The 15,232-nt window shown below is 45.7% G+C and overlaps 1 protein-coding gene across 2 annotated transcripts in view; it reads right to left on the bottom strand.

Annotated features, from left to right (window-relative positions):
* The window catches only part of LOC144829522 (C1GALT1-specific chaperone 1-like), a 96,452-nt gene extending 81,437 nt beyond the window's left edge, over positions 1-15,015 (bottom strand). Inside the window, exon 1 of one of the 2 annotated variants that reach the window (XM_078688740.1) lies at positions 14,509-15,015. The gene's annotated coding sequence lies outside the window, so the exon portion shown is untranslated. Of the gene's footprint in view, positions 1-14,168; positions 14,291-14,508 lie in introns of those variants that run through there. The other variant, XM_078688741.1, reaches the window with a different exon arrangement.
* Between the last annotated feature and the right edge of the window lie 217 nt (positions 15,016-15,232).

Genomic DNA, 15,232 nt, shown 5'->3' on the forward strand with positions numbered 1-15,232 from the left:
GACCACCTTCCTTGCTCAACTGGATGGTCAGTAGGTCGGGGTTATCCTCATAGAGTTCTGTGATTTTAAATCCCCATGCCTGTTTGACCCATGTTAACAACCCCCCTGATGCTCGCCCTTTACTACTTTTAATTGCTGGTTTAAAGAAGTTTAAAAAACCATTTATGTGTACAGGTTCGATTGCCCATGTCTCTTGTAATAGCACAACATCATATTTAGTGATAAAATCCAGCCAATCCTCTGAAACCATGCGGGCTTTTACTCCCGCAACATTCCAGGACACAATATTAAATGTTGTTGTAGATTCTGCAATGATATTACATGGGATGGGTGGGAAGGAGGCATTTGTTGGGGTAGACCTAATGGACAGGATTCTATCCCCTGTTGCATCTACATTGCTATTTTGCAAACATTCCCCCTGTGCCATAACCACTATTTCTGCTATTTTATCTGGTACAATCTGATCACCTATTTCGGATATCAGTGGAATTTGGTGTGGAGTTTGTACTTCCCTCTCATCAACAGCAATGGAGCCACTCGTCAGACCGGGAGAACACCGTCAATCTACCATCTCCAGGTCAGACAACGGTCCAAAGTGGTTGAAGAGTAGTGGGTACTGGGATGGGAGCGGTGTTCTGGGTCCTTTATACCTCCCGTCTCTCACTCTCCACTGGCTTGTACCAGTAGGGCGATTACTATTTGTGTGAGGGTAAAAATAGGAGAGATCTAGGGATTGGACATCGCCCTGACGGGCAAACCTAGCTTTCCTTCGTATAAGCTCCACAACCCATGGGTCTTTGAACAAGATCAAAATACAGTCCCCTTCCAAGTCTTTGGTACCATAGCCCACCCAATCTACTCTTCTCACAAATAAAATTTCTGTTGGTGATGATGGTGGTAGGGGACGGTTTTTATTTAACCAGTATATTACTTTATTGCGCAGTTCCCCTTGCGTCTCCTTAATACCGTCTCTTAAGGGAGCTACACCAGTTAAGACTATGGTATATTGGGCCGCTTCTGGGGGCAAATTTGCTCGGGGTGTTGGGCGCATCTTTTGTTTACCCTCCAATGGTGTCCTGGAGGATTGAGGATTGGGTTTCCCCCTACTAATTATCTGAGCTGGGATACTGTCAGATTGCTTTGGCCTGCTATCTAGCATAGGCGGATTCACTTTGTCTGGATAAGATTTAGGTGGGTGTTTTCTCCCTAGTACTTTAGTTGGGGTACTTCCATTAGCAGTGATAGCCGTATTGGAAATCACATGGGCATTCTATGGCATAGATGACTCCAGCCGAGTTGCAGTTGGTATGCTGCCTCATTGTGTGAGTGTAAGTATTGTAGGTGCAATGTTTGAGTTCCTTAGTTAGAGGGCAAGCCTTACATGTCCCGCACTTGTAGTGACCCAGGATGGGTGGAATGTTCCGTAGGGTCATCTGGTTTTCTCTGTTTTTTTGGGTAATTGTGATTTTACCACAAAGTCCCTCACATTTTTGCCTTTTTTGAAAGCATGCATCGGTGGGTCAAGAATGCCAATTTCGTCTGTCACCAGGTGCCAATGTTGGTTGACAATCTTCCTCACATCACTACTTCTGGTACAGAATGTAGTGGCACAAACAATCCTTTCTTTGGCAGATCGATTGTGTGACTTAGGTTCTAAAAGGAACTCTCGGTGACCGAACCAGGCTCGTTTCTTTGCCTTCTTGAGCAGACTTCTAGGGTATTCTCTCTCACTGAGGCGTTCCATCAGGATCGCCGACTCCTCAAAAAATTCCTCTTGCTTGCTACAATTCCTACGCAACCTTAGGTACTGGCCGAATGGTAAATTGTCCCTAAGGTTGTTTGTCGTCACTGTCACGCTCAGCGTGATTAATCACTGTACTATTCACCGCAGATTAATGAAGCAATTGACTCATACCCTTTGACTCCCCCACGCCGCTCCCCCACACAGCGGGTGAGCCTGCCACCACTATTTCGGCTATCTCAAGCGCTATCCACGCATTTTTCTTTGTCTAATTGTCACATTTTTGTATGTTTATCTGTAGTACTGGGAAACGTTCCCACATCCTGATGTACCTACAGGATTGATTATTCATTTATCCGAAGCCAATCCAGGATTGATTATTCATTAACCCGAAGCCAAACCTTTGGTTACTCACCAGACTTATCACATTGGTGTGCCCTACTTTAATTTATTTATTGTATATGTTCAAAACATTTGTATTAAGGCCAGGGAACCCACAGACTAAGACTCAAAAAAATAGAAGACAATTGGGAAAACCATATACATATGCCTTGACGTTATACATCTGAAATACACAGACGTTATGGACAGCAAATCACCACCACCAGCCAGATAGCCCCTACCTACTCAAGGCCATCATGGAGTAAACAAACACAACACCCAGACAGTACAAGTGAACCATCACCAACATGCCCACCAAGAATGTGCCCAGACAAGTATTAGAACGTGCCTATATATTTGCAAAAGAATACTTAGTCCAACAATAGGTATAAGCACCTTCTTAATAGGTGCTTTTATGCATCTTTAGATATAAAAACCAGATTTGCCAGACAGTCCTCAGCTAGGTGAAAACACCAATCTCAGCATGTAGGGGGGTGGGGGGTAGAATATACATAAAGGTTTATTCCATATACTGCTAGAATGCAGTATTGCTAGACCTGTAACTTATCAAGATTGGCCAGTTGAACAGGGAATCCATGTTACCACAATATTTCAGGCAGACAGGTAATCTACTACATGGTAATCGAACTACATAAAGAGCCCTTGCAAAGGGATTCAGAGGCATGGGGAGTACATGTCTTACCTGCGGGGATTAAGCCCCATAACTCCTTTCTAGTGTGACAATTACTCGAAATTCAGAAGCCTCTATTCTTATATCTACATAACGACAAAAAGAAGAGGGAAAGAAGGGCGAAAAAGAGAACAAATATCAAAAAGCCATCCTCAATGGACCGTCACAAAGGATTGTATCACTAGTTGGAACGAAATAATATAAAACCTACTGACCTTGTACATATTCTTGGTTTCTACAGGACGTGTCAAACACCGGAACAGTATGGCGAGAGGATAATATAGCAACACCCAGTGAGGGGCCTCCAATACTTCAAGAAAAAAAGGCCCCAAAAAAAGGAACACAAGATAACTAATAATGTACCACAGATCAAACTAAGGCACACCCTGATCTAAGTTGGATCATAACCACTGATGAAAAAAGTGGGCAAAAAACCACCACTCAGTCAACTAGATCAATACTGGCATTCCTATCTGTGAGTTATCCACAATGCTCAGGTATTACCTTTTAAGGTTGCCCTTGGTCCAATAATCCTCCTCCTTCTCAATCTTCCAACAATGTCTATGCTTCAATATGTAGTGGACTGTGCAAAAAAAATAGCAAACAAACTGAAATCAAAGCCACCTGCAGTCATCGATGGCGAGCAGATCACATTAAATTCTATACTCCTTGTACCATATATGAACCCTTCCTTGGAGCCTAAAGCATGAAGCCCCGCGCCTGTCAAATAACCATATAAATGCTGCTGAGAATACTTTTTTTTTTTTTTAACCACTTGGATGCTAAGGTTCCTGATAATCCTCCATTAAATTTCCATTGAAATCAATGGAAACTCCATGACGAGCTGAGCTCGTCATGAGCGTCGAAGGGGTTAAACAGTTTTATTGATTTTTCCATAAACAACCATCAATAGCATTACAATTATCAAGCAGTCCGCCCCAGAGTCCCGCCCACAATCCTCGAAAATAAATATGTAATTACAATGTTCCAAGTCATTTCTGCGTTCCATAAAATACAACCTGAACATGTAACTCCTTTTCCGGGAACTACCATTTAACAATTCACTTAAGGTTACCTACCCTTCCTTACTGAACCAATTAACTAACTTCCCCATTCTTACCCTCCCCCCACCCTTTTCCCTGTGTGTCCTCCTACCATTCCGTTCTATAGATAAAGTTTGTGTTGATTCTCAGCTAACTCATATTTCGGGGTACATTTCATTCTCTGCTGCTCAGTTCGCTTCCTCTGTGCCTAATTGGGTTATCAGCACCTGGACCAACTCCTCCCACGCCCTCGCCGCTTCCAGCGCTTTTTCATTGATCTGTCGTCGTGCTTGCCGCAAGCGGACAGCCCCTTCGCTACAAGCCCATTTGAGATATTAGGCTTTCCACCTCCTGACACTAGGTCCCTCTCTCGCTTTCCAGTGCATCGTAATCTGCTGAGAATACTTATACGGGGAATCTTGAAGACAGTAATGCCCTCAACTCACAAAGTGCAGTAATGAGCTCATCTCGACAGAAAAACCAGCGTAAAAGATAATAAAGAAGTACCATGCATGCAAGACTCATGAAAAGAGCAAGGACGCCCCATTCGCCAAAATGTACATGCTCATTAAAGTCATGCCCAACACGGGTGCTAAGAGACTAATTACACAAGAAATTCTCAGGCAGTAAAACGTTCCATGCACAAAAGACAATAATGACCTGCAGTGAGCGAGTGCACAAGGGGAATAAACTGGCAATAGATGAAATTAATGCTACGGAAAATAACAACCAACCACCCTAGTAACCAAAGAGATACACCTTCCAAAGAGAGGGTCTACCTAGCAACCCACTGGGAAGAAGAATTAGCACCTCACCTCTAAAAACGGTCCGATGTATTCCTGGAGTGCCGCCTCAATAGAGCTCGCATCCGCCCGAAGAGAAGCAAAAACTGAAATAAGCTCGATATAAATACACGCGTCTCCCAACACAAACACGGAGCACCTGGTCGAGCCGGCATAACAAAAGAAGAAGGACTAAACAAAACAGAGTTCCAGCGCCTCCCTTTAGTAACTACAAAGCACCCAACGTGGAGGCGTTTCTATACACTGCACGCACGAGATGCATAACAAGGTCGGCAGGCCATGGACAGAAAAAATGAAATACACAAATCAGAACGGGCGCCACCTTTGAAAGGTAACTGCACTGTTAATCCTTCAAATGAATAAGGAAGTAGGTGCAGCCTTCGTACACTAAAAATATCCAAGACCACAGTGTGTAGGCTGAATATACATAAACCCTATACTGTCCAATAAAGGTATACACTGCACGCACGAGATGCATAACAAGGTCAGCATGCCATATACAGGAAAAAGGGACTACACAAATTAACACGGGCGTCATCTTAGAAAGGTAACTGCACTGTAAATCCTTCAAATGAATAAGGAGATAGGTGCAGCCTTCGTACACTAAAAATATCCACAACCCCAATGTATAGGCTGAATATACATCAACCAATTACTGCCTAATAAAGGTGACAACACCATTAAGAAATATAATGTGGACGAGATGTGATCTAATAAAGGCAAAGATGAACTCACACCCTTAAAAGAAAAACCCAAAAGGGAAACCAAAAATAAAAAAAATTAAAAAACACCAAATACAGCCTAATTTAAACACAGAACAAGTTCACATAAAATACCCAGAGCTCAACAGTACCCCATAAGGAGAGGTTTAGCTACTCAAAAAACTCCACTGGGAGCTTTCACTACGACCAGCAAGTATCCAAGACAGAACGAAATCTACAAACAAAAACAGATGTTCCAACTACCACGGCTGGGTCACGTGCCATTGGATATCTTCATTCAGCCCCTGTTTCACACTGTTGAGGGTAAAAATCCAAAAAGTTTCTCTTCTCTTGCGCACTATGTCACTCGATAATCCTGCTTTGATTTTAGTCTTCTCCAGAATGCACCACTTAATATCTTATTCAGAATGACCTTTGTCCACACAGTGTTAGACAATTGGTGCCGACAATTTCCTAGTCCGCACGGCCGACTTAAGTTCGCTGAAGCATACTCGAAATTCACGCGCAGTCCCCCCAATTTAGATTACACAACATGGACACAGAAACAGATAAACAATGTTCTGACTTCCACAATTGGTAAGGTCATACAACTTGATGTCACGATTATTAAGGGACAATTTATCAGTGACAATAGCAGCCTCACAGGCATGACATGAACCACACTTGTAGTTACCTGAGATAATCGATAAGCCTGTAATTGAGGTCTGGCGGGAACCACTCACCCGGGCTTAGAGTGCACTAAGATGTCACGCAAATTTCTGTTTCTACGATAGGCCACCAAGGGTTGTTCCGATTGGGAAGCCTCTCATTACTGTTCAAGATTTTCCAGTTCTTCTAGATGATGTTTTTAATCTTGTAGTTAAGAGTGGAATGATTCACAACACAGACAACTCTATGTTGGGCCTCACAACGTGTACCTTCGAGCAAAGCGTCTCAAATGGAATACTTGGCTCTTTTATAAGCATGGCGTACCAGCCTACGTGGATACCCTCTAGCCAGAAGGTGGGTCCTCAGGGCATCGCCATGTTTGTGAAATTCTGTCATGTTGGAGCAGTTCCGGCGGACCCGCAGAAATTCTCCAAAGGGGATGGAGTCCTTCTGACAGGTCGGATGGTGACTGCTATATTCCAAGATGGTGTTCTTAGCAGTTGGCTTCCTATATAAGCTTACCTCCAGGAGGCCGTATCCACTTGAGATGACAATGTCAAGAAATTCTACACTGTGGGGGCTGTAATTGGCAGTGAACTTTAAGTTCGGGTCACTTGCGTTCAACCACAGGATAAACTTGTGTAGAGATTCATTGTCTCCCCTCCAAATGAAAAAAATATCATCAATGAAGCGTCTCCACAGCCCAACCTGGTCAAAAAAGGGAGACACTTCATTAAAGATATGTCTCAGTTCCCATTCGCCCATGTACGTATTAGCTACGCTGGGAGCACAGGAAGCTCCCATGCTGGTGCCCTTAAGTTGTTGATAGATGTTCCCATTGAACTCAAAATAATTATTCACGAGCACTATCTTCAAGCACTCGAGTATGAAACCATCAGGTCTGCCACCGGCTGATCTCCGAAGTAGGGCGGCGACCGATTGTAACGCTTGAGGGATATTTGTGTATAACGCCTCAATGTCAAGCGTTACAAGGATCTCAGTGTTCTGATTAAATGGCATGCCCTCAATCTTAGCAATGATGTCACCCGTATCACGGATGTAGTAGACATAAGTCTGTGTCAACGGACACAGATATGCATCCACAATCTTGGTCAGCGGCTCCGTGCTGGAGCCAATGGTGGAAATGAAAGGGCGCATAGGGTGATTGTCAACGCTTTTATGGGTCTTCGGGAGCCCATACAACACTGGAGTTTTGGGACATGATTTATTGAGGAAGTTAAATTCCTCTTCACAAATATATCCCAACTCAAGGGCTCTAGCTGTCATTTCGCTGATGGTAGTTCTCAGTTTAGTGAGTTCCGTCGGGTGCGATCTTTTATAGTGCTCAGGGATAGCCAGCATCTGAAGCATTCGATCATTATAGTCTGTCTGTTTCATTAAGACTATCCCACCACCCTTGTCGCATGGTTTCACAACCAGATCTTTATTTTCTTGAATGTCCTTAATAGCTCTATTCTCCAAGTGAGACAAGTTCCCACGCATAGGTAGGGGAGATTTCACAATGCGGGCAATCTCTTTAATCACATTCTGTTCGAATATCTTCACCTCAGGACCCACCATCTCAAGGGTCGGGGTGAACTGGGACAGGGGCTTGCTTGCACTTAGACTGATTATCCTCATTAGGTTTGAGGGGCCGGTCAAGAAAAAAAAAGTTCATCTCACTTTCCAAAAAAAGGAGAACAAATCCTCATGTAGTTTAAAGATATTTGGTCGGGTAGATGGAACAAAGGAGAGGCCCAGGCTCAAAACAGCTAGTTCATCTGAGCTCAGGTCGATAGATGACTAATTGAAAATCGGCAGGGTGTCATTATTCATACATCCGGTGGCCTGGGTGAGGCCACCTACCACCAGTACTGCTGATTCCGGGTCTTTACATAAGGTTGCTGATGTGGAGGCACCATCTGTTGAGGGTCTCCTTGGTCTGGCGCCCAACTCCGATTCCTGCCTCTGTACTGGCCCCTAGATAAACAAGCATTTACAATGCAACGGTCTCGCCTTTGCAAAAGTTAGAGCTATTGGCATTGTAAATGACAACATTTTTATTTATGTGTTGGCTTTGAAAACAGATAAATAAATGGCATTGTCATTTACAATGCCAATTGCCTAATCTCTCGCAAATGCGACACCTATTGCATTTGCACCCACACACAGAGCCACACACACACACACACACACACACATGCAAAACCGGAGCACAAGCAGGAAACAGAGGCACACGCAAAACCGGAGCACAAGCAGGCAACAGAGGCACACACAAAACCGGAGCACAAGCTGGCAACAGAGGCACACGCAAAACAAGAACACAAGCAGGCAGAGGCACACGCAAAACGGGATCACAAGCAGGCAACAGAGGCACGCGCAAAACGGGATCACAAGCAGGCAACAGAGGCACACGCAAAACGGGATCACAAGCAGGCAACAGAGGCACACGCAAAACGGGATCACATGCAGGCAACTGAGGCACACGCAAAACCGGAGCACAAGCAGGCAACAGAGGCACATGCAAAACCGGGGCACAAGCAGGCAACAGAGGCACACCCAAAACTTGCCTGTGTGAGATTCTTCAGTTCAAAGGCAGATGCCTGCTGCTTTGGACCTGACTTGGGTGCACTTCTGGCCGCTCTCCTCCAGGCAGGTGGTTATGCCATGCCTCACTGGACCTTTGGAGTGCATGCTCACAATTGCCTCGGTTGTTGGCGGGCTTCTCTTCCATTGTGCAAAGGCAATTTCCAGAATGGTGTGGGCTCTCACTGGAGGGTGTTCTGGGGCTGTTCTGGCATCTCGTGACACAAACAAATATGACTACTCTCCTCAACATATTTTTTTGCTCCAGGAACTACTGTCGCTAAGACCTATCTAAGAAGGTGAAGGCTTCCTTGTTTCTGGCATGAAAAACTTTCCAATCCAAGATGGACTATTTCGTTTCCAGTTCTCGTGGCTTATTTAAGTGTCAAAATCAGCCTTCACTGTATGTATCACAACCCACTTGAAGTATTTTTCGGTAACATCAGTGCCCCTCGTGCATTTATTTTTGTCCCTGTATTTTTCTTATGATCTCCAGCGTTTGTTTCTTTTGGAATTGGGCACACTCCAGCTGTGTTGCCACACTGGACTGAGTGGTCACGAGTTCCTTCAAGCCTCCTCTGATTCTTCAACGTTTTACAGCATTCCTGGAGTGATTTTCTGCAGTTGGGCTTTTTCACCAGATTCTGTGGCCCTTCGCTAGACACAGATTCCTCATATATGTAGTTTATTTGTGTGAAGAGCACATTGGCCTTACATCGGGCAAGGCCTTTCATGGCCTAAGGAGTTCTCTGTCCATCCAGCGCATAACAAGAGCTTTACAAGGATTTTTTTTACATATGTGAAGGATTCCACCGGTCATGCATGACGCACTACTAACAGCAATATGTAAATGCATCTCTTGGCAGTGTTGAAACACATTCCAAAGGCAACAGCCTTGACATGACTATATCTGCTTCGTCTTATCCATCATGCAAAGACAGGCTTCTTCCAGATCAGACTGGTCATCTAGTAATTTCTAATCATTTAGCTAGCCCAGGCCCCTACTCAACAGACAAACAAAATGCTCTGGAACACCTCCATGATCATTAAAAAAAAATCCCATTCAGCATATTCACACAATGATTCTACACCCGTCCACTACCCCGGCTGGCCCTGGTACCCCATTCCCTGAAATGACCAATGCACGTAAAGCTTTAGTGGACGTCTGTGATTTCTCTGTGTTCGAGAAATGTCAGATCAAATCCCTCTGCACCCTCGTACATTGAAGGACTGAACTCTAACAGAAGAAACATCCCAGAAAAAGTAATGGGATTTGGATTATTTATTCCTGCAGGGACAGGGTTGGGAGACGTGGTAAGCTAATAGAGGGAATCATATGCACGGTCTATGTAATATCCCTATATGCCTATTAAGTTATTTTTTTTAAAAACCACCCCCAAACATGAAAGAGCTTGGTGGAAATGGACAGCACCAGCAATCCACACCCTCCAGTAAGAAAAAAGCCAGGGGGGGGGGGGGGGCTCAAAGATGATTAGTACTTAGAAATCACGGTCACGAACAGCAACCAGAGCAAGGCATTATTCAAAAGTGAAAAATAGGGGCTCAAGCCGATTCCACCTATACCTACTTCCTACTCCGTAAAAGGTCCATTAAGATATGGATGAAATGCGTGTTTCATGGCTGGTTGTTGTAACTGCTAGTGTGCAGTAGTCCATCTTTACACAATGCCTGTGTGTGACAGAATGTATAGCATTCGTTCTCATTCTCTAGGTACTGTGCAATGTAGGGGAGAGGGCTGCTCTTAATGTAGGACAAGGAGCTCGGAACATATGTGAATAGACCGACAGGGTGGAATCCTGTGGTCATGGAATATTCGCTTGCCAGCCCCTGCCACACGAAACATTACTGAAGCGGCAGCTGTGGGTCCTGCAAGAGGAGGGGGGCTCACGCGCCAGGGGCATACCAAAAGCTGAAACGCAGGACGGGAAGCTCGGAGTTCCAGGGCCCCCTGCCCACCCTGCCCCCCCCCTCCCTCCCTCCCTCCCTCCACCACCACTGGCACGTCCCTAGCATTAGAGCTCAGGACTGGGTCAGGAGCCGGGGGGATGTATTTGTAGGAACGGGAGGCTACATTTTCGTTACTTTGTTTTTATTTATTTATGCGTTTTTATATAGCGCGGACTTTACCCAAAGGCGTCAGAGCGCTTCACAATAGGAACAAAGCTGATACATAAGGAGAAAATTACAAGTGAACAAATTACAAAAGCAAACGTTTAGTTACATGAGGCAAAAGTGACATTTGTGAGCAAACAAAATACATGGGGCAGAAAACGGTGAAGTACAGGAGGAAAAAGTGACATGTGTGCAGGTTACTAGTAAACGAATTGCATTCTGGGGCTTGCAGTCTTAACTCTCTCCGAGGGGCTAGTAGTTTCCACTAAAGCTTATTGAACTTGAGACTAAAAGTTGTTTGTGAAAGGCAAGCCCACAACCAATCAGACAACAAAAATGAAATATAGTGACAACCTCCCTCTAGGTCTTTGGGGACACTGCTAGCAGTGCAGGACTTTTGTGTGATAGCGAAATGCCTTCTGGGTGTTGTAGTCTTTTTTTTTGCTTTAATTTAACTCATTAGAGGAACACACCTGAAATCACTGATCTGTGGATCAAATGTTTGGTCCGCACACCTTTGCAACCAGCTCGCCGGCTCCAAACACACGTGCAAGTTGGTGCCCCAGGTCTCTGCAGCAGGCGCACTGGCCCACGCAGCTATGAGTGATCTACACGTGCGACCTTCAAACCACATCAATGAAACTTCACCACATTGACTGTCCTGCCCACAGTTCTGACTGAAGATAAACTAAGACCGGCCTCACCCGTCCCTAAAATGACATATTTACCTGATGGCCCCTAAAATGTGCCATCAGACCCCGAAAAGAAACCAAGCAACGTTCACAAAAAACGCAGGAAGAGTCGCTCGGCGGGTGGAAGGCCTCGTAGTGTGTACTCTGGGCACAACCTGTAAATCAACGATTCGCGCCTCAAAGAGGCCCGCAGAGCCCCCCTGGTGCAGACTGTATTTTCAAATGATCTTACAACCCATGTGAAAAAGATCATTCAGCGCCCACACCATCGCAGAGGGGTCTTCTAGGAGAAGACGCTGCGAGTGACCTCATCAGAGCAGTGGCACTGTAGCAGTCACAGGTCTCTCAACGAGGTTCAACAATCACAGACACGCTGCGCCCGGCCAGGGCTGGGGTTCATGTATGTGAGGGGTGCCCCTGCTACTGAGGGATGGGGAGTTAAAGCACATAACACACGTCTCTGGACCCTTCCTCACTGCCAGACCCCCCACCACCAGCCACTGCCCTGCGCATAAGCGGCAGCTGTGGGCCCTGCAAGAGGAGGGCTCACGCGCCAGGAGCATAACAAAAGCTGAAACGCAGGACGGGCAGCTCGGAGCTCCGGAGCCCCCTGCCCCCCGCACCCCCCTCCCTCCCTCCACCACCACTGGCACGTCCCTAGCATTAGAGCTCAGGACTGGGTCAGGAGCCGGGGGGGGATGTACTTTGTAGGAACGGGAGGCTACATTTTCGTTATGCCACTGCCCTGCGCATCTGTGAGAAGCAGCAGGCTCTGGGCTCATTCAGCACTCAGAGGCTTTTCCAGGGGGATACGAACGCTATTGTCGGTCTACGTTCTGTGAAAAAATATTTCTTTAAAAAAAAAAAAGCTAACAACATCAGAGTGGGCACATCAGTAAAAACACTTTACACTCAAACACAATAATGTTTCACCTGTTGCATAGGTCAGACCCAAATCAGCGAGGCAAACTTTCCTTGCAGGAAGCCAAGCCTCCTTCAGACGTAACTAGCTGCAGCGGGCGAGTTCTTCCCCTTCCCTGCTCGTCCGTCGCCAAACTGCTCCATAGGGCACGGATTAGGGCATTTTACCGAAGGACATAAAAAAAAAAATTCTAACCGTCGACCAACAAGGAACTATGTATGGTGAAGGTGGGGGTAGCAATAAATAGAAAAAAAAGAGCATTACAGCTGCCAGTACATTACGTTTGAGACCTAGCGTGTCTATTTCCGGTAGTAGGGTATTTATTATCGAGTTGGCTACAGCGTCACACTAAAGTCACGTCAGAGCGCTAGATTCGCTTAAAATTTGCAGGAGGCTACTCAAAACCTAAGAAGCGGACCACGTCGATGTTATGCTTTTGCATTGTATTGCGCAACCCACCCCTGCAAAAGACACGTCCAAAATGGCAAAAACATGCCGGAAAAAAAAATCCGCCCACCGCCGCATGACGGTCTAAAAGGGGCGGGATGAGTAAAAATCGCCAGAACGCCCACGAATCTGCTCGGGCAATGACTGACAGATCTCTCTTCCAATGGCTAGCCGATGGAAGAGAGAGGCGGGACAAAGCACCGTACTGTTCTAACGTAAGATTTCGCCAGCGCGAACGCTGCTGCGCAGCGGACACCAGGCGAAACCTAAAAAGGGGATTGGCCATGAAAGGGCCGTTGGCCTGTTTGTCTGCCTCTAAACTGGCGTGAGTCAAAACGAACGCCACCCATCTCATGATAGTTATCGTTATCCGAGTCATGTATTTCAGATTTATAACGTCAAGGCATATGAATATGGTTTTCCCAATTGTCTTCTATTGAGTCTTAGTCTGTGGGATCCCTGGCCTTAATACAAATGTTTTGATCTTTTTAGGTGTGTGTTGTTACCTTTCCCGGGTGGAGTGGCATTTCCCCCCATACTTTGGGGCATTATATCTGGCAGGTCCTGATGAAGGTGGCATTCTATCAGCTTGCAGCCACTGAAACGCATCGACCACGGTCATTTTAACACCCTGCCCTTGTGCTGTTTCTGTCTTTGGTCATCCCAGTTACTTTGTTATTCTGTAATTGTGTTCCCCAGACATAATGTGAAGGTGTGTCTGGATTTGTGTGAGTTGGGTATGAATGGGTTGTTGTGGTGTCTTTGGTTGTCTCTTCCCGGGTTTTCATGATTGATTATATGTATTGTTTCTCCTATTTATGTTGATCTGTGACTTTACTATGTTGAAATATGTTATTTGTAAAAATATTTATGGATTTGTATAAGTTATGAAAAAATATTTTGATAAAATGAAATGAAAATAAAAAATTGTATACGTTTTAGATATGTTGTCATAATTTTCTCCGAGTGGGTTCAGAAACCAGCTTAGGCGCTCACAGTTGGCCTTTGGGATTAATTCCTATGCATGAATAAATTTGGTCATGAGGGAGATTTTTTCTTAGGTCTGTCTATTTTCCCCACTTCTCCCTGACCTTGTTCTATATCTTAAGAGGGGGTCCCCTTCCTTTTTTGCATCGACACACAAAACACCCCCCATTAAGCTTTCTCTCTCTCTCTCTCAGGCAACCTCCACTTTCATTTCTAGTAGTGGATGACATTTCAAGGTGAAAGACAAAAGCGTGAAAAGAGACGTACACCACTATCACTAAGGTAGGAACATGGCAATTATGGTTTTGATTGATCTTAGTGCAGGTTGTCACACCTGGGAGCCTTGCGTCATGGTGTATTCAATGTGTTTACCTTATGACGCTGTGTTCAACTGATTCCTGCTCCTGTCCGAAAGCACCTGTAACTCCCGGAACTGACGGTTTTAGCACTCAACTTTCCTTTGAACTACACGTCAGCCATTGTCTGGGGAAATCGTGAGCGCGAGAACCGTGACAGTGTGAAACAAACAGAGCAGAGATAAGCTGATCCTGTGACAGAGGGCAGGAAGTGCAGAAGAAGGGCAGCTGCCTATTACAGTAAATCCAGGATAATGTAATTTGGGCTGTAAGGAACTTGGGACAGCCTTCGGCATTTCAGTTAGATGGGATACGATGATGCCATGCTTGGAAGCTCCCGGCACAGAATGACTCACCAGAGGATTGGCACCGCTCCTTGAGCACCCAGGCTGCTCCCACCACTCCCGTCCTTCCTCCGATACTGGCTGAGAGATGATCTGGTCTGGCAGGCTCAGCCACTGTTGCTGCTGCCGCGCGCAGCCTCACTCCTCACACTTCCGTACTGCAAGCAGAGCCTAGCTACCTACTGCTTCCGGGTCCGCCTCCGTAGTCAGAAGCAGGGGCGAGTGTTCGGTGTGGCAGACGGCACGTGCCAGACGTCATATCCAACAGTTGTGACGCTTTACGTTAACTATCTAACATGCTGCCACTTAATCCTCCTGTGGGCGATAAACTAATGCAATTTCCGAGAATTATAAACCAGAGACGGGCCTGCGTCAAACAATGGACCATTAGCATCATGACCGCAATTCCAAAACGTATCGTGTATCAGCTGTGGTCTTATTGACACCCTCGCCTGCACCTTTGTTGGGTCTCTACGTGGAAGACGTTACTCGTTACTCCGTCGACCTCGGCCAATCAGCAGGGTCGCTGCGATGACGCGGGCTCCTGTGCATGTCTCACTCCACTGGAGTATACCTTCCTGGGCTCCACCTCTGCCTCTAGCTCTAGCAACTGTAGGTCACGCCTTCGGGGCGTGTTTTCGCCGCTTGCTGCTAGGATTGCCCCTTTTCCTAGAAACAAATACGCCATTTGTTTACGTTTTGCTGTTTTGTATAACCTAATGCGCAATTCCCAAGA

The sequence above is a fragment of the Lissotriton helveticus genome, chromosome 4_1 (assembly GCF_964261635.1).
Source record: "Lissotriton helveticus chromosome 4_1, aLisHel1.1, whole genome shotgun sequence".
NCBI lineage: Eukaryota > Metazoa > Chordata > Amphibia > Caudata > Salamandridae > Lissotriton > Lissotriton helveticus.